Genomic DNA, 19,169 nt, shown 5'->3' on the forward strand with positions numbered 1-19,169 from the left:
AGCTCTGCTGCTTTCCTCACAGTGATCCCCTTGAATCTCCAGTCCTTGTCTATACCCATTTAGGAAATTGACACCTGATTGATATATGTCTTCTCTACTCAAATCCCGCCATGGTCCTTGGGAACTTCAATATCCTTGGAATGCTGTGTCTGGCATCCTTATGTCAGGGACAGTGACCTCCTACCCTAATGACCTTTACCTCCATTTCTCCACATTATCTTAAAATCTGCTATTCCATTTTATGACACAAAGCCCTATCCCTGTCACTTTTTTCCACCTGTCCGACCCCCTTCCTCCCAACTAAACTGTTTTTGTTTGTTTGTTTGTTTGTTCGTTTGTTTAACCTCAGCACATGCTTCCTGTTTCACACCTTTCCAGCTTTGGCTTTCTACCCTGTCTCTCATTTGCTCAGTTCCTTCCCAGTTTCACTTCCCTCCTTGCACTCACCTAGGACCTCTATTACCACATCCCTAATCAAATTCCCAATCCCTCTAATCAATGCCCCCATTCCCCTTTGGCCTTCTACTAATGTTCAATAGTCCTTAGCTTTTGAATAATCTGACCTTTATTTTTACAGCTAGTACTTCGGGGTGAGGTGTTACTTGGAAAAAAAAGCACATAATTAGACTGAATCCATTTAAGTGTGTTACTTTCAATTCATCTGGACCTAAGTACCATTTGATGTTCTTTCTTTTTTTTTTTTTTAAGTCTGTTTGTTTGTTTGTTTGTTTATTTGGAGAGAGAGAAAGAGAGAAAGAACATGCACAAGCAAGGAAGGGACAGAGAAGGAGAGAGAGAGAATCCCAAGCAGACTCCATGGAGTCTGCCAGTGCATGGAGCCTGATGTGGGGCTCAAACCCACAAACTGTGAGATCATAACCTGAGCCAAGATCAAGAGTCAGCCGCCTAACTGACTAAGCCACCCAGGAGCCCCTCAATGTTCTTTTTATTCATACTTTTCCCTGATATTGACCATTCTAAGCTTTTACCTACTCTTCAAACCTCTGTCCATTCATTCCCTCATTCTTGGCAGATATTCTAGCTTCCTGTGTCATATAGAAAATAGAAAACAGAGGCCGCCAGTATAACTTACCTCATCTTCTTCCCTCCAACTTTGCTTCCCTTTCTCCTTATCTTTCCAAGATCTGCTTCTGTCTCAGAGGAAGGGTCACTGCCCCATTTAGTGGAGAAAGACCCCTCCGCAGATATTTTTGACCTTACTAAGTTTTGCCTGCTCTAAAGTTTTAACTAATAAGTAGTCAGACCCATATGTGTTCCTGATGTTTACAGCCTCTTAGTCTCTGCTTTCTCTGGCCCTGTTCTCGTGCCAGAGACTAGCACACGCCGGTATAGTGCTGGCAGATTCAGTAGCAGCCATTTTCTGAGATGCACTTTACCAGAGTAGGGGGTACACAAGGGTCCCCATTCTCACCAGCTGATGGCAAGGGAGTGCACTGAACTGCTGAGGGGTTAGTTTTTAGCTGCCTGAGGAGAGCTCCAAGCAATTTGCCCACTGACATTTATTTTCCCTTAACTCTCTGTGACTGAACTTTCACCTCACATTCCTTAGCTCCCTGATCCTTGCTAGGATTAGAATTTTTGCAGAATTTTGCCTGCCTGGCTGGTGTTATCAGTTAGGTTGCTTTTTATTGCCAAACTCCTTTTGTAGTAATCTTAAGCAAAAAGGAATCTTGTTAGAAGGATGTTGAACACTCCAACAATTAGTGAGAAACTGTAGAAAAAGCTTGGCAAAAAGACAAAAAGCAGTGCTGCTTTATAAGGTCAGGAGGAAGACAGCACAGCAGACATTAGGTTAGGAAGCTGGGGGCCGGGGTGCCTGGGTAGTTCAGTCAGTTAAGCGCCCAACTCTTGCTTTCGGCTCAAGTCGTAATCTCACAGGTCATGAGTTAGAGCTCCTCATCGGGCTCAGTGCTGCTTGGGTGCAGACTACTTGGAATACTCTCCCACTCTCTCTCTCTCTGCCCCTCCTGCTCATTCTCTCCCTCTCTCTCTCAAAAACAAAACAAAACAAAACAAAACAAAACAAAACATAAAAACAGGAAGCTGTGGCTTTGCTACAGACACTGGCACTATTACTGTAACTGAACAGATTTGGACTGTCCTGTCTTCTTGGTGTTGTTCAAAATTCAAAGTCTTGAGGAAGAGTACCAGGCTTCCTGAACCTGACTGAATCACTTGCATGAGTCATGACTGCCCGGGTGGGAGTGAAGATGAAAGCAGGGAGAGATGGATGAATTTCCTTCATGTTTCACAGAGGGAGGCGGGATGCTTCAGCCAATCAGTAGCCGCCCTTTCAGATTTCTAACATCTATGCGCATCCTTCTTCCCATACCTAGAGGTATGAGAAAGATGTTCCTGCGAATAAAATACCTGAAATTGAACTCATCCTCTCCCTGGTGGGACAGGAATCCTGACTTGCTTCATTTGGTTGCAACTTCAGTGGTTCAACTTTTCACTTTATTTACTTGAAAAGAGAAGGGCTACCATGTTGTTTATTACACGGGTAACATTTTACATCTTAAAATGGAAATACCTCCATTGCCTCAGAAAATGGCCTTAAGAAATTTAGAACCATTACAGTAAATAAACAGCAGCATATTTACTTAAAAATATGATAAAGCACCCCTGGCTTCAACTCTGACTAATTTTCCTCTTTTAAGTTCACCAGGCTTTGGGGGAGTTCAGTGTCAAGGTAAGAACATTTCCTCTATGAAACCATGGGATAACCCAAGGATTAGTAAACTTCTGTGAATGTAAATAGTAAAACACCAGGCCATGAACAAACATGGGACAGTTCCTCAATTTCCTCCACTACAGACTTCCTTTAAGTGTTGACAGTTCTTGATCTACTCTTAAATGTGAATCCTAAATAGCACAATTATGGTATTAAAAATACCATGAGAGGATGAAATATTTCAGAGAAACCTTCTAAATGCTAGACATGGATGCCTGCTTTTTCCTCCTTTCTTCCAGTAAAGGGGCTGGGAACCCCTGGGAACATTATTAGAACTAGTTATTTTCTTTGCACTCTATATTATCACCATTAAATCACATGGGATTGAGTTAGTAGCTTGTTTACTTTCTCTTACATTCTGGTAAACTTAAATTAAATGCCCTTAATTAATACTCACATTTCTGCAGAGTGGTCGGACTCCAGGCCAGGACACCCACCAATAAAGACTAGCACATCCCCACTTGCTGGAACTTTTTCTATCATCTTGGTTATCAGTGTTAAAAGATAAAGCCAAATGCTTTTTTTTGTTAAGTTTATTTGTTTATTTTGGGGGAGACAGAGACAGTGCAAGTGGGGGAGGGGCAGAGAGAGAGGGAGACACAGAATCTGAGGCAGGCTCCAGGCTCTGAGCCGGCAACACAGAGCCCCACGTGGGGCTTGAACTCACAGACTTCAAGATCATGACCTGAGCTGAAGTTGGATGCTTAACCAACTGAGCCACCCAGGAGCCCCTTTAAAGTTTTTATTTTTAAGTTGTCATTTAAATTCCACTTAGTTAACCTACAATGTAATATTAGTTTCATAAAGTCAAACACTCTGAACAGAAGTGCTCAACAGGCTTCTTAGAGCTTTAGGAATTGAATTGCCTAGTTTATTAGCTGCTACTCTCAGGTAGACCTCAGTGGATAGGACATGTTTTTCCCCTAGTCTTTAATGTAGAATAACAGCATTCTATACCATTTCATAAATATTCAAGGATTTACTGATTAGAATGATCATAAAACTTTATTAGTGTATCAGTTATTTATAATGAACATCAGAAGTTAGTGATTTTGCAATTCAAATTGTGTTACGTCTTATTTAGTTGCATTGCTATGTTGCAGTTTCCCCAGTTTACACTCTTCTTCAGTAGATGCAGCAGCCATAGAAATGTGCTGCTCAGATCTCCTGCTGTGGGATGTGTCGTTGGTGGATGGCCCCAGATACGGGCCCCTCAGTCCATCATTGCATTTCCCCAAAGTCCACATTTCTCACCGGCTGCTCTCAGCCCAGGACTGAGCCTGGCAAGGACACAAAGACAGGTCAATTCCTGCAAGGTGCAGTTTTCCTCTGCAGGGAAACTTTGGCTTGAGGAGTCCTCATTGGCTTTGCCAAAGCTTCTTAGAAGGATCCTGAAGTCTGAGAATCTAGTTATCCAATTCTTCATTTCCTCTCTCTTTCCCACAGACTTGCACCATGGGCTGAGAGCTTGCCCCAACTCCTTTATCTTCCCACAATTTCCTATCTGACAGATGTCTCAAATGCATCTCTTGCATGTTTAGTCCTGTCTTGGTGTCTACTTTTGGAGAGCCTGAACTAATGCATGTGACACTGATAGTGATCCAAGAAAGCAGTGGTATTGTAATGTTGAATGGAACACTGCTACCTACAGCCTTCTCGTCATATGAGATAATGAAATCCCTTTGTTATTTTTTTAAAGCATTTTTATTGTGAACTATAACATGCATGTAGGGATTTGCAGAAAATAAAATTGTACAGTGTAATGAATTATCATTAACTAAATGCTCATGAAAACACCAGCAAGGTCATGAAATACGACATTTCTAGAACCTAGAAGGGCCCCAAATGCTTCCTCCTACATTACTTTCCTCTCAATGAAAGAAACTACTAACTTGTGATGACCTCTTCCTTATGTTTGTTTATAATTTTCCCACCAAAGCATGCATGCATTCACGCATCTCCAAGCAATGTACTTCCATTTGACTTTTTAACTCCGTATAAACAGAGTTGTTCACTATATATTTCATGTCTGTTATCTTCTACTCATTATGTTCTTGATATTCATCCATGCTCTATTCTTGTATTTGTAATTTAAAAATTTTTATTGCTAATGGTGCTCCATCTTATGATATATACATTTATTTATTCTTTATGGATTGAAATATGAATAATTTCAAGATTGGGGTTATTAAAAATAATGCTGTAGACATTCTTGGACCTGTTTCTTGGTGCATACAGCATACATTTGTTTGGTATAATCTAGTATTTGACTTTGTAGTCATAGGGTATATATACTTTCACTTTAAGGAGAATAATAAACTAGTTTCCAAAGTGGTTGTACCAATTTGCACCCCCACCATCACTGCATGGGTATTGTTCTACATTGCTCTATAACTTCACCAAGAAAAAAAAGGAGAGAGGACTCAAATAAATAAAGTCAGAAATGAAAAAGGAGATGTTATAACCAATACCACAGAAATACAAAAAAATCCTAAGAGACTACTATAAACAATTATACACCTATAAATTGGACAATCTGGAAGAGATAAATAAATTCCTAGAAACATATAATATTCAAAAAAAGAAGCATGATGAAATAGAAAATCTGAAGGGTGGCTGGGTGGCTCATTTGGTTAAGTGTCAGATTCTTGATTTTGGCTCAGGTCACAATCTCACGGTTTGTAAGACGGAGCCCCATGTCAGGCTCTGTGCTGACAGCATGGAGTCTGCTTGGGATTCGCTCTCTCCTTCCCTCTCTCTGCCCTTCCCCCTCAAAATAAATAAACAAACATAGAAAGAAAGAAAGAAAGAAAGAAAGAAAGAAAGAAAGAAAGAAAGAAAGAAAGAAAGAAAAGAAAATCTGACCAGACCAATTACTAATAAGGAGACTGAATCCATAATCCAAAACCACTGAACAAACAAAAGTTCAGGACTAGACAGCTTTACCGGTGGATTCTACCTAATATTTAAAGAAAAATTAATGTCAATTTTTAATCGAACTCTTTCAAAACACAGAAGAGGAGAAAACTCTTCCAAACTCAGTTTATGTGACCAGCATTATCCTGATACCAAAACCAGACAAGGATGCCATAAGAAAAGATAATTACAGGCCAATATCTCTAATGAACACAGATGAAAATATCCTCAACACAATATTACCAAACCAAATGGAACAGTACATTAAAAAGATCATATGCCATGATCAGTGGAATTTATTCCAGGAATGAAAGGATGGTTTCATCTCTACAAATCATCACTGTGATAAACCACATTAACAAAAAGAAGGATAAAAATCATATGATCATCTCAATAGATGCAGAAAAAGCATGTGACAACATTCAACATCCGTTTATTATAAAAACTCTCAACGAAGTGGGTATGGAGGAAACATAACTCAACATAATAAAAGCCATTCATGACAAGTCCACAGCTAACATACTCAATGGTGAAAAGCTGAAAGCTTTTCCTTTAAGATCAGGGATAAGACAAGGATATGAAATCTTGCCACTTTTATTTAATGTAGTATTGTAGTTCCTAGCCAGAGAAATTAAGTACAAAAAGGAAAAAAAGTCATACAAATTGGAAAAGAAGAAGTAAAACTCACTATTTGCAGATGACATGATATTATATATAGAGAAAACCTTAAAGACTCCATTAAAAAACTGTTAGAACCTATAAATGATTTCACTAAAGTTGCAGAATACAAAGTCAATACACAAAAATTTGTTGTGTTTTTAGATATTAATAACAAACTATTAGTAAGTGAAATAAAAGAAACAATCCAATTTACAGTTGCATCAACAGGAATAAAATAGGAATAAATTGAATCTAGTTAAGGAGGTGAAAGACCTATATATTGAAAACCATAAGACATTAATGAAAGAAATTGAAGAAGACACAAATAAATGGAAAGATATTTCCTGCTCATGGATTGTAAGAATTAATATTGTTAAAAATATCCATACTAGGGGTGTCTGGGTCGCTCAGTTGGTTAAGTGTAGGACTCTTGATTTCATGTCAGGTCATGATTTCATGGTTCAGGGGATCGAGCCCCATGTCTGTCTCTGTGCTGCATGAGATTCTGCATGAGATTCTCTCTCTCTCCCTCTCTCTCTCTACCCCTCCCAGTTCTCTCTCTCTCTCAAATAAATAAATAAATAAATAAACTTTTAAAATTAAAAAAAAAAATGTCCATACTACCCAAAGCAGTCTACAGATTTAATGCAATATCCATCAAAATTCCAATGGCATTTTTTACAAAAATAGAACAAACAATTCTAAAATTTGTACGGAATCATAAACACCTGAATAATCAAAGTAATTTTAAGAAAGAATAACAAAGCTGGAGGGATCTTGCTCCCTGATTTCAAAGTATATTACAAAGCTATAGTAATTAAAATAGTATGGTATTGACATAAAAACAGACACATAGATCAATGGAACAGAATAGAGAGCCCAGAAATAAACCCAGAAGAGGCAAGAATATGCAATGGAAAACATACAGTCTTTTCAATTAATAATATTGGGAACATTGGACAACCACATGCAAAAGACTGAAACTGGACCACTATTTTACAACATATACAAAAATTAACTCAAAATGGATTAAAGGACTGAATGTGAAACCTGGTATCATAAAATCCCTAGAAGAAAGCCTAGGTGGTAAGCTCCTTGGCATAGGTGTTATTTGAATCTGACACCAAAAACAATAGCAATAAAAGGAAAAATAAACAAGTGGGAATACATCAAACTAAAAAGCTTCTGCCCTGCAAACAATTGATCAACAAAATGAAAATGTAACCTACTGAATGAAAGTGAATATTTGCAAATGATATATCCAATAAGGGGTTAATATCTAAAATACATAAGGAACTCATACAACTCAATAGCAAAAGAAACAAAAAAATAATTCAAATAAAAAATCAGCAGAAAATCTGAGTAGGCTTTTTTTTTTTCCTAAAAAAGACATACAGGTGGCCAAACAGCACATGAAAAATACTGTGTATCATTAATCATCTGAGAAATACAAATCAAAACCCCTCACCCCTGTCAGAATGGCTGTTTTCAAAAAGGTTAGAAATAGCGAGTGTTGGCAAGGATGTGGAGAAAAAGAAACTCATGTGAACTACTGGCAGTAATGTAAAGTGGTACAGCCATGATGGAAAACAGTATGGAGATTCCTCAAAATACGAAAAGTAGAACTACCGTATGATCAAGCAATTCCTCTTCTGTGTATTCATCCAAGGAAAATGGAAACACTAACCTGAAAAGATATATGTACCCCTATGTTTATTGCAGCATTATTTATAATAGCCAAGATATGGAAACAACCTAGGTGTTTATCACTGGATGAATGGATAAAGAAACTGGTAAATCTATACAATAGAACATTATTCAGTCATAAAAAGAAATGAAATCTTGCCATTTGTGTGAATATGGATGGACCTTGAGGGTATTATGCTTAGTGAAATAAGTCAGACAGAGAAAGACATATACTGTATGAGCACTTTTATATATGGAATCTAAAAATAATCAATCAATCAATCAAGCTCATAGATACAGAGAACAGATTAGTGGTCGCCAAAGGTATGGGGAATGGTGGGAGAAATGTTTGAACTGTTTCTCAGTTTTTTTTAATAGTTTAAATTGAATAAAAAATATTATCTCTCAAAAAATTGAGATGATGTTGTTTTAAGTCGCTTAAGTTGGGAGTTTTGTTATGCAGCAAAAGCTCACTGACACAAACTTATTTTAGAGTTGTTTTTTACATTTGTCACAGTGACAAGTTTTTCTGTTTATTGCATCTGCTGTTTCTCATCATGGTAGTTCATTTATTCATGCATACTGTAATTTTTTATGGAGACCTACTTGCAATGAAGAATTTTGTTGAGGGCCTCTGTGATTCCTAGGTTGTAAATGTAACAGAATCAGTTTTGAGTTTTGCACTGAATGAGCCCTAGCTATTACAATGGTCTGTATGAATTATATTAGTAATTTTTTGGCTGTAAATTTTGTACTACACACTAGTTTAAATTTGTATCTATATGGCAGGATTTTCCTGTTACTTTGGTTAGTTGGATAATTTTTCTAGATTCATTTTTTTCATAAACCAGGAAGCTCCTTGTGGGTCTGACTATTATTTTGAGACTCAATTCCAGCTCCTCCACTTCTAACCCCCATGAAGCCACAGCCTCTATTATCTCATGGGCATTAAAACCTCAGCTCTAGATTCCCAGGGCAGTTTTTAATTTTTTATTAATATAAAAACATTTTTCAAATGTTTATTAATTTGTGAGAGACAGAGACACTGAGCTTGAGTGGGGGAGGGGCAGAGAGAAAGGGAGACACAGAATCTGAAGCAGGCTCCAGGCTCTGAGCTATTAGCACAGGGCCTGACGCGGGGCTTGAACTCACAGACCGTGAGATCATGACCTGAGCCAAAGTCAGACACTTAACCAAATGAGCCACCCAGGTGCCCATTTTTTAAATTATTTTTTAAAGTTTTTATTTATTTATTTTGAGAGGGGGAAAGCATGAGTGGGGGAGGGGCAGAGAGAGAGAGGGAGAGAGAGAGAATCCCAAGCAGGCTCTGCACTGATAGGGCTTCTAGCCCTGCACTGCTGGGCTTCAACTCATGAACCGTGAGATCATGACCTGAGCCAAAGTCTGACACTTAACCAACTGAGCCACCCAGGCACTCCTCCAAAGGCAGTTTTTAATTTTGACTTCTGGAAATAGCTCTTTTCTTCTTTGGAGCAGAGGTATTTAACACAGATTAACTTTATTTTGTCCAACATTTCTATGTGTTTGTATCCATGTTTGTTTCCTTCCATGTCAGATCAGGCTATCATGTTTCTAAATGTCTGTGTAGGATTCTATAGCATTAATTAGTATCTGCTGAGTAACTGCTACAAATTTAGCATATATTCAGTATTGCTCCTACTCCCTTTATTAGCTTCACTCAACCTTTAAAATTATCTGTCTTATCCTTTCTCCCTGAGTAGTTGGTAAACTCCTTGTGGGGAAGATATGTTTTATTCTTTTTGTTTCCTGCCTTGTCCTCAAAAAGATCTTGCATGATAACTGCTCAATGAATATTTTAAAATATTTACTCTTAAAATGTATAATTTGAAAATAAGGTGGACCCATGGGAAGTTTTAAAAATATACATTAACTGTTGGGGCACCTGGGTGGCTCAGTCAGCTAAGCATCCAACTTCAGGTCATGATTTCGCAGTTTGTGAGTTCAAGCTCTGCATTGGGCTCTCTGCTGTCAGGCTTTAGAATGGAAGTGATGAGGTTTTGTTTACAGTTTGTGAGAGTTGACAAAATACTGAAGAAAATCTTATTAATGTGAAAGACACCATTGCAGGCACATAAGCAATTAGGTCACCTCTGTGCCTTGCTTTATATTACCTCAGAGGAGCTCTTTTTACTTCAGTCATCGCAGTGGCAGGTGAAAACTAGACTGTACCTCATCTTAGCTGCCCTGTGACACTGTTACTTTCTGCTCTCGCCTCTTTGTCACCTCTGTGGGGAGATGCCTGTGGGAACCTGTTCAGCCATTCTTCTGCATGGACAAACCCAAAAGGGAGAAAATGCTAACATCTCAATGGGCAACCCTTGACCAATGGAGGATGGGAGACTGGACAAATCATCTATTGTTTCAGCCCTAGGTGAACAACTCTGACTCACATTTTACACAGCATCTCAGTCTCCAGCAAGATCAAGGTCCACTTGCCCAGTAATGAACGGTTTGATAATACACCTCGGTTTATCTTTCTGTTCCCAGTTGCACTCTACCAGGACCTTTACTCTTATTCCTTAGGATTACTGCCCCCAAATTACTTTCGCCTTGTCATGGGCTCTTCTTTTTTGGGATGAAACTCAGGCTAAGACAACGAAACCAACATATTATAGAATAGTTAGTGAAGAGGCCTAACTTCCCTGAAGGGGAGTTTCAACTTCATCAACTAGTTTACCAATCTCATTTAGAAACGTAGGTCTGTGAGGAAAAAAATAGGCCTAATTTAAGAGTAGGGCTTTTAGGATCCTTAGAGAGATCTCTAGAAGGACAACTTCAGTTCTGGTAGTGGAATCTTTAAGTAACAGCTGCCAAAGAGGGTTAAATTGGTAGGAAGAGGTAGTCAGATAGACTGGCACCATAGAGCCAAAAAAAATAAGTACTTAGGATTTCAAAAGAAACTACATGTTCTTCCATATTTTGAGCTCTGTATTCTCAATTGCCGCTGTCGTCGTCGTCGTCTTCTTCTTCTTCTTCTTCTTCTTCTTCTTCTTCTTCTTCTTCTTCTTCTTTCCACTTGAAAAGAATGCATTTTGGCACGGTTTAAAAGATGTGTTACAACCATGTGGGTCCAATTAACAATTGACTCAAGATTCTGGTATCAAGTGTGTAGGCTAGATGACTAATAAGTCCAGAATGCTATTCAGTAAAGTCCATTTTTCTTCTACAGATAAACCAGCATATGACAATAGACACCCAGGAAGTTGAGGCCAGAAGGAATAAAATGTTCCCTAGACACTTTAATCCTGGTTGTGTTTTCTGCCTTGACAAAATTGCTGAAAGTAAATATCTCTATAAGCTGGGGAATGTTTTGGGCGTCCCTTTCACAGTGGCTCTGATAAGTCCTGCTCATAGTAGAGGATACTGGTTTGACTCTCAGCCACAATCTTTTGAGTAGTTATGCCCAAGGGAGGTGGAACAGACACTTAGTGAAACAGAAGCCTTGTCTATTTCTTAAGTAAACATTTATCAGATGAACTGGTGTATAAAATTTATCATATCAGGAAGAGCCAACCTTAATATCAAACATGACATAGTTCAAGCATAAACAAATTATTATGTAAATAATAGGTAGCCATGGAAGCAATGAGAACAACAAATTATCATAAGAATATACTTGAGCTGGTCTGGATACTGGGACAGGGTAGTTTCCATACACCATTTCTGGTCCTCCGAACAACTTTGCAAGGTAAATATGATTCTTTTGATTTTCCAGTGGAAGAAATTGAAACTCAGAATTCTGCACCCAGAGCTATATAGCTGGTAAATGGCAGTGCCTGGATTAAAATAACTAATCATCAGGATCATGATCATTAAGATTGATGACATTTATGTGTACATACTGATGATCACAACTGGGACGATGACCTTCCATATGTTATTTATTCCAACAACAACTTCTTGAGTTAGTCACATCATGCCCATTCTACATACGAAGAAAGTAAATTTTGAAGGTTAAAGGGCTCCATCAAAGTCGTATGATGGGCATGCAGCAGCTCTGGAATTTTAACTAGGATATGAAGGATTATTCTGCCCTCACCCATTCTACCAAGCCTCTGAAAACAGATTTCTCATGTCCTGCCCTATGCCTGCCTCAACTGACATGTTTCAATCAAGCATGTGAGAGGGTAAGTTCCATTTCCCACTCTTGCCCCCAAGGGTCTGACTAATGCTGCTCTCTTCAAAGAACTGCTAACATCTCTAGTTTAAGCAATGTGCAAAATAACTGATGCAAATAAAATCTCTTTCCCCAAGGCCTCTCTTATGCATGGTTCATTTTCTGGACTAACAAGACCAAGAGGTGGCCCTGCAGGGTGAACCCATGACATGTTGGTAACTTCAGTGCCTCAGTGGAGCCACGAGCAAGATTTAATGGAAAACAGGCACATTTTATGGTAAATCAGTTTCATTTCTGAAAGATCTTCACACAGTGTCTAAGGAGCAATGACAAGCTGGAAAACTAGATTGACAGTTGATTCAGATGTCTACTATTATGTTCTCCTTCCTTCTGACACAACATGTTTGTTTCTTAAATAGCAGAATTCTAGATCTTCAGGATTAAAGGCAGAGAGAAATAATTTCATATGTAGGTTGCATAGCAGCTTTCTGGGTTTTAGCAAAGCATCTTTGACGTTTTTGCGTTCAGAGAAGGACCTAAGAACAATATGAAGGAGGGAAGCAACAGTCTCATTTTTATTTCTAGAGTTAGCAATGAGGTGTCAGACAATTTCCTTGTTTTCTATTTGGATTCTCAAACCGCCCAGCTTCTCCTTTTATACTCGCCACTTAAATTGTCTCACCTAAAGAGAAAGCATGACTTTTGTTGAGAGTTCCTCAAAATAAATCGAAAGCCTAGTATCTAATTCTTAAATAGCACAACAATGCAGTGACATAACTCTACAGCACACAAAAATACAGGTTTTGTACACACTTGTATACATGAAAAGACAGTGCATGGACAGAAATGGGATCCATTACTAATTAACTGTATTATTTTGGTCAAGGCTCTTGGTCTCTGTGAACAGTTTCTATATCTGCACATTTGGGTTATCTATTTTAAGGACCTCTAAAATTTTTCCATTTTGTGTAGAATACACAAACATAAGATCATATTATAGATGATACCCAAAGAGAAAAGATGAGGAATTCCTCCTTACAAAACTGCTAATTTATAAAAAAATTTTATCCCCACCTCTATGTCTCTTATAGTTTGTGATTTTTCTTCACTGCCTTTCCTCCTAACTTCCTGAAAATTGATGACAGTGAGTTACTGATATCAAGCAATCTCTATTAAGAGACCCCTTCCCAAGAGGGCAATCCAGTTGGCCCTGGCTAGCCTTTGATTTGACAGTGTCACTAGGAAAAAAAAAATCTCTCTCAATGATTTAAGAAGTCCAGACTCAAAAGTGAAAGAGCAAGGGGTTGATCTGATTTTCCACCTCCTCTGAAGAGAATTGAATACAAGTTCACAAGGAGGTCTTTCATAGGCTAATTTCTTCTTGTATCCCAAGCAAAAGGAGGGCGTGTGGAACCTAGTCATGTAAAAGGAAAAGTAGGCATGAAGCCTGTGTACTCTTTCCCCATCCTTCAAGAAGAGGCAAGGAAGCATTTGTATTTGATGAGTGTCTTCTGTAAGTAAGGTACTTACTATGGTAGAGCATGTGTAAAGAAGAACTTATGTTCTTGATTTTCCTGATAGAGAGACTAGGTTCAAAGTGGTTAAATATCTCAAAAATAGCAAGACACTCATGGAGTTAGTCAGTTCTACTGAGTCTAGTAAGTCAGTTCTAAATGTGTATCTTTTTCCCGTCCTACTGTGTTGGTTCCACTGTGCTAACAGAAGCAAGGGGTGGCTGCTTAAGGGTGTGGACATTAAGTTAGGTTGTTTTCCTACTTTTGAGTCCAAGGATTTGAGCTGAGTTAGCAAATGTTTTATAATGAAAATCTATTAAGAAATAGTGCTAAAAAGTAATACTATGGACATCCTTATTAGGAATTGGTGCCAGCTGAGTTCCATTGTACCTATCAATTTTTCATGGCTTGATAAGTTAAATGCACTCAAGAAGGTAAGACAATTGTATCTATAGCAAGAGGGTTTGGGGGCACCAGGAATATACATCCACCAGGAAGCAACCTCTAAAAACAGCCTCCAGGGGAGCCTGGGTGGCTCAGTCGCTTGGGCGTCCAAGTTTGGCTCAGGTCATGATCTCACAGTTCACAGTTCATGAGTTTGAGCTCTGTGTCAGGCTCTGTGCAGACAGCTTGGAGCCCAGAGCCTTCTTCAGATTCTGTGTCCCACTCTCTCTCTGCCCCTCCCCTGCTGGTACTCTGTCTCTCTCTCTCTCTCTCTCTCTCTCAAAAATAAATCATATTAAAACAAATTAAAACAAACAAACAAACAAATAAAAACCTTCGTACAGGGCACAAAATGCATCATTGGTAGACATGAAAACATGACCGGGGCACCTGGGTGGCTCAGTTGGTTAAACATTCGACTCTTCGTTTCGACTCGGGTCATAATCTCACGTTTCATGAGGTCCAGCCCCACCTTAGGCTCTGTCTGACAGTGCAGAGCCTGCTTGGGATTCTCTCTCTCCCTTCCTCTCTGCCCCTTCCCCTGCTTGCACTTGCTCATGCAATCTCTCTCTCTTTCTCAAAATAAATAAACTTAAAAAAAATACAAAAGAAATAAATAAAAACTTGACCTTTCCCTGAACTTCTGAGGGGGTTAAGTCAGTGATGACAACGTGCCATCTACACAACATTTTCTTTGGTTCTAATTATACCATGTTGGTTAATATTTCTGAAAATCAAATGACAATTGGGCTGTTGGTGGCTTTATAAGAGCCAATATCTGTTAGAGTGAAGTAGTGTCAACCACAAGAACATAGCAATGACAGAAAAGGTGTGGGTAGACATTTTTTTTCGCTTTATTTTTACAATATCTATTTCCAGATTGCTCAATAACATCTGCTGGTAACTGAAAACTCAGCTAAGAAAATAAAAAATGCAATGTTTATGGCTTTGGAAGCATACTGTGGATAACTCATTTCTGAACATGTATTTCCAAGGCATGCCAGAGCATCATCTCAGCCTGCCCTTATTTCCCCATTCCTGTAAATATTAAGGGAGATTCTTCCCTTTATAGGTTTTGTCTGTCTCTTTACCTGCAACTTACCAAAACAAAATAAGTATTCTTTAGAAGAACTACCAAGTGCAGTTTGGATTTGACGTTTCTATGAATATTTTTAGCTATACCAGATGAAAAGTAGACACGTTGCTCCCTTCTTTCCTTCTTCTCTTCCATCTTTCCCTTCTTTCTTAAACAAAACAAAAAACCCTACTTTTTATTTATATTAAAGACATATATATGTAAAACTTAAAGAGGCAAATAATAATGAAAAACACCAATTCCTTTTCTGCCCATCTTCTTTTCTCCAAGGAAACTGCATTCACCAATGATTTAGTGGCTGAATTTGGTGTTTACCTTTTCATTTCTAAATAACATGCTTATTTGGCCACTTCTTGATTTTTCAGTTTTATGCATTATCTATCAGGTTCTTACTATAGAAAATGAGGATTTAGTTCTCTTTCCCTCCCATTCCTATCACACTCGTGTACCCTCATCCACTCACTCATCTTTCCACTCTGGTTATTTTATCATTTTGTTTGGATTAGTATTCAGTGTTCACATGATTATAAAGAATAGCTACAGGTTTGCCATGTAGTAAGTTATGATTACTTTTTCATGCATATTCTTTTGTTCATACCACATGTCCATCACCCTGTTTATGCCTGCTGGCCTGAGATAATAAATAATAATGCCCACTCAATATGAGTGTGCGTCAGCTCAGAAACTCCTATTCAATACAAAGTCTTTGCCAGCTACTGGGATATTGTACCTGAGGAAATTTCTTCCCGATCTTTTTGACTACTCAAATTGGAACTGGATGTCATCTATGCCAGTGCACAGCTGTCATTTTGGGATCCCAATTTATGTCATCTGGTTGAATCCCTTAGCCCTTTCTTACACTGATTTCCGTTCCCTACATTATGCCTTCCTATTTCTTGATTCATTCCCTCCTACTACAGGGTATGGGAGCTTCTACTTTCCTCTATATACACTTTCATGACTTTTGATTTTTTTTTAAGTACAATAACCTACATGTGGAAGAAGAGATTAAATGAGATAACACTTGACTTTTTATAACATCCCAACACCATCTTTTTTCCACCTTCACCCACCTCTGCTCCTGTCCATATATGCTGGCATGGATAGATGGGTTCCTGAGAGTTAACAGACTGGAGGGCTGCACAAAGTCAAGCTTCCTTTGTTGTGGATACAGCCCAGAGCAGCTGGGAGAGATTATTACAGACACTACACCAGCAATGAGGTGTTTTTCTCTTTCCACTATTCTTTGAGGAGGACATGTAATCACTGAGCCCTGTGAATGCTAGAGTGGAAATCCAATCATACCTACTAGGGCTGAGGGTGTTGTCCTATAGACCTTCACTGAATATCTGGTCCTGAAGATAAGAGGGCTGGCTTTATGCCTTTGAAAGACACTTTTTCAAAAAAGCAGGTGCCTGTATTCCTGTTAGATACTTAGAGACATTTGAGGGCAGATTAAATTTCTTGAATATGTAATCTTATGGTTATAACAGAACTATTGTGCTCCAGGAAATCGCTTTTTGTCTTTTTACATTGTATTTTAATTTTTATGAAAATAATTGTGTGCATAATTTAAGATGTCAAATAGCTTATGATAAAAAAAAAAAGCAGTTATTTGGGCCAACTTTTCCATTCTATGAAAACTATATCTCAGAGGCAATACCACATTCAACACTTTGTTCTCCTTTTTAAAAAATAACACACTTTTACTCACTTTAAAAAATAACACACTTTCTTGTTTGCTAGTTTACATTTTGTCTAATCATTTCCTACTATAGACTATTAGGATTCACTGTCTTTTATGTGATTTCACCTTTCTCAGCACACTCTTTCCATTCTTCCCCATTCCCAATGTATTTAAGTCACAATTTTTGGTTAAGTCAATATCCAGAATTTACTCTATTATGGCTATGCAGTTATTTTCAGAAGTGAGTCACGTAGTGGTTGGGAGACAATTCTCATGGCCATTTTTTTTTTTTTTTTTTTTTTGCATTTTGGCACATGTTATTACTAGAGACACTGACAGCTTTTGTTCCAGACTACCATTTTAAGAGTGTATGCATAATCAACAGCTTTGGAAGACAGTGACTGTCTCCCTCCAGGGCAGGGGACAGGTTTGTTTAATGTCCACTCTGGGGCAAAGGTCATACAGGCTTGCTTTCAGCCCATTATAAAAGACTGGGGTTCCCTAAACTCAGGGGTCCTCAGGGAAGCCACAGCAACTGTGAGGTTCACGCTGCTTGCTATTCTGTGAGAAATGAAATTCTTCGCTTCTGGTCCAGGAATCTTCATTCTTTCGCCAGTATCCATGAAACTGGCAGGCTAATTTGTTGGCTTGCAAGCAGGGGTCTCAGACTCCTCCTAGTTCTTTACAATAGTAAAACTCTGGCTTCATTTCCTTTCCTGAACTTTTTAGAAATTTCTGATACTTAGTATTTGCTTTTGTTTTTTTCTTTGCTACGTTTGTACCCCCTGATGAGATGCACTGAGAAAAGCTCGCCGTGATTTCCATGGTATTCCTGTCCAGGATACATAACCTGCATCTGGCCCTGAGACACACTGTGAGGGTCATCCAATAGAATGTGAAGCTTGTACTCTTTAAAACTGATAAAGATGTCAAAGACTGAGAAATACTGTTTTAGGTTGAAAGGATCTGAAGAGACATAAAAACCCAAAATAACACATATTCTTTGGCACAACCCTACATCAAAAAGGAAAAACCAAACAGTTTGAACAGTTGTCAAACTTGGGTAGAAAAATGTCCTTCTTTGGGGGAAATATACACTAGAAGTTTAAGAGGTGATGGGACATCTAGCCCAAAGCTTTCTTTTAAAAGGTTCAGAATACAACTGATGATAATGAGCGCATTGCCTCCTATACACATGCATGTGTACATACACAGACATACACATGGGGAAGGGGAGAGAGAGAAAGAGGAGGTTGGTGATCATATATATTCAGTAAAATGTTAATGTTTGGGAAAACTGAATAAAAAGGATACAGGAGATCTTTGTCTGATCTGGACATTTTTATATAAGTTATTTCAAAATAAAAGAGTGGGGCACTAAAGTACTGATTGGAGGCTGTATGTTCACAGAAAGCTTATCAAGTGTCAGATTTCACTGTGGAGCAATCAGGAAGGAGCTGGCAGTCTTGCTGTAGGACTCCTGGCCACCCATATCTATAGGGCTAGACAGTTTCCCCAGAAGACTTTCTCTACTATCTCGCATGATGGAGTGTAATCCTGATGGTCAACTTTCTTAAGGCCCAGAGTAGAAGAGATGTCACTTCTGAGAGTAGACTCACTGAACATCTCACTTATCAGCAGGAATCTTCTATGATACATAGAAGTCATGTGCCTGCATGGACTAAAGAACCTCCTAACTCCTTATTAAGACTTTTAACAGGGGCACCTGGGTAGCTCAGTTGGTCTGACTGGCTCAGGCCATGCTGTCACAGTTCGTGAGTTTGAGCTCCGCATTGGGCTCTCTTCTGTCAGCACAGAGTCTGCTTCGGATCCTCTATTCCCCCCTCTTTGCCCCTTCCCTGCTTGAATGCTCTCACTCATAAATAAATAAAACATTAAAAAAAAAGACTTTTAACAAATTCTTCTATTTTCAGCCCTACTTGCAAACCTAGTGCCTCTATTGATGGATATGTTCTGAGTTTCTGTGGCATGACTCAACTTGCTTATAGTTGGGATTTTTCTTCTTCTGGTACTTAGCAGAGCAGAGAAAGCTGAAACATAAGCCATTTACAACTAGGTTATCAGCTTTCCATCTTCCACTATTTTGTGGACTGTAATTCTCTGCTATCATCACCTCTTTCTTCTCTGCTTTTGTGGGATTATGCCCTCAAAAAAATTTTTTTTTTGTTATTTTAGTGAGGTTTCAGGAAAGAGCAAAGAGAAATGTGCTTTTTGTTTTTTGGGTTTTTTTT

At 38.5% G+C, this 19,169-nt stretch overlaps 1 protein-coding gene across 4 annotated transcripts in view; it reads left to right on the top strand.

Moving 5' to 3' along the window:
* The window catches only part of LOC113604776 (uncharacterized), a 591,327-nt gene that overhangs the window by 79,317 nt on the left and 492,841 nt on the right, over nt 1–19,169 (top strand). Inside the window, exons 4-5 of one of the 4 annotated variants that reach the window (XR_003426789.2) lie at nt 11,229–11,340; nt 11,775–12,186. The exons of the other annotated variants lie outside the window; for them this stretch is intronic. The gene's annotated coding sequence lies outside the window, so the exon portion shown is untranslated. The remainder of the gene's footprint in view (nt 1–11,228; nt 11,341–11,774; nt 12,187–19,169) is intronic. 4 annotated transcript variants of the gene reach the window in all.

This window comes from Acinonyx jubatus, chromosome C2 (assembly GCF_027475565.1).
Source record: "Acinonyx jubatus isolate Ajub_Pintada_27869175 chromosome C2, VMU_Ajub_asm_v1.0, whole genome shotgun sequence".
In the NCBI taxonomy this organism is placed as follows: domain Eukaryota; kingdom Metazoa; phylum Chordata; class Mammalia; order Carnivora; family Felidae; genus Acinonyx; species Acinonyx jubatus.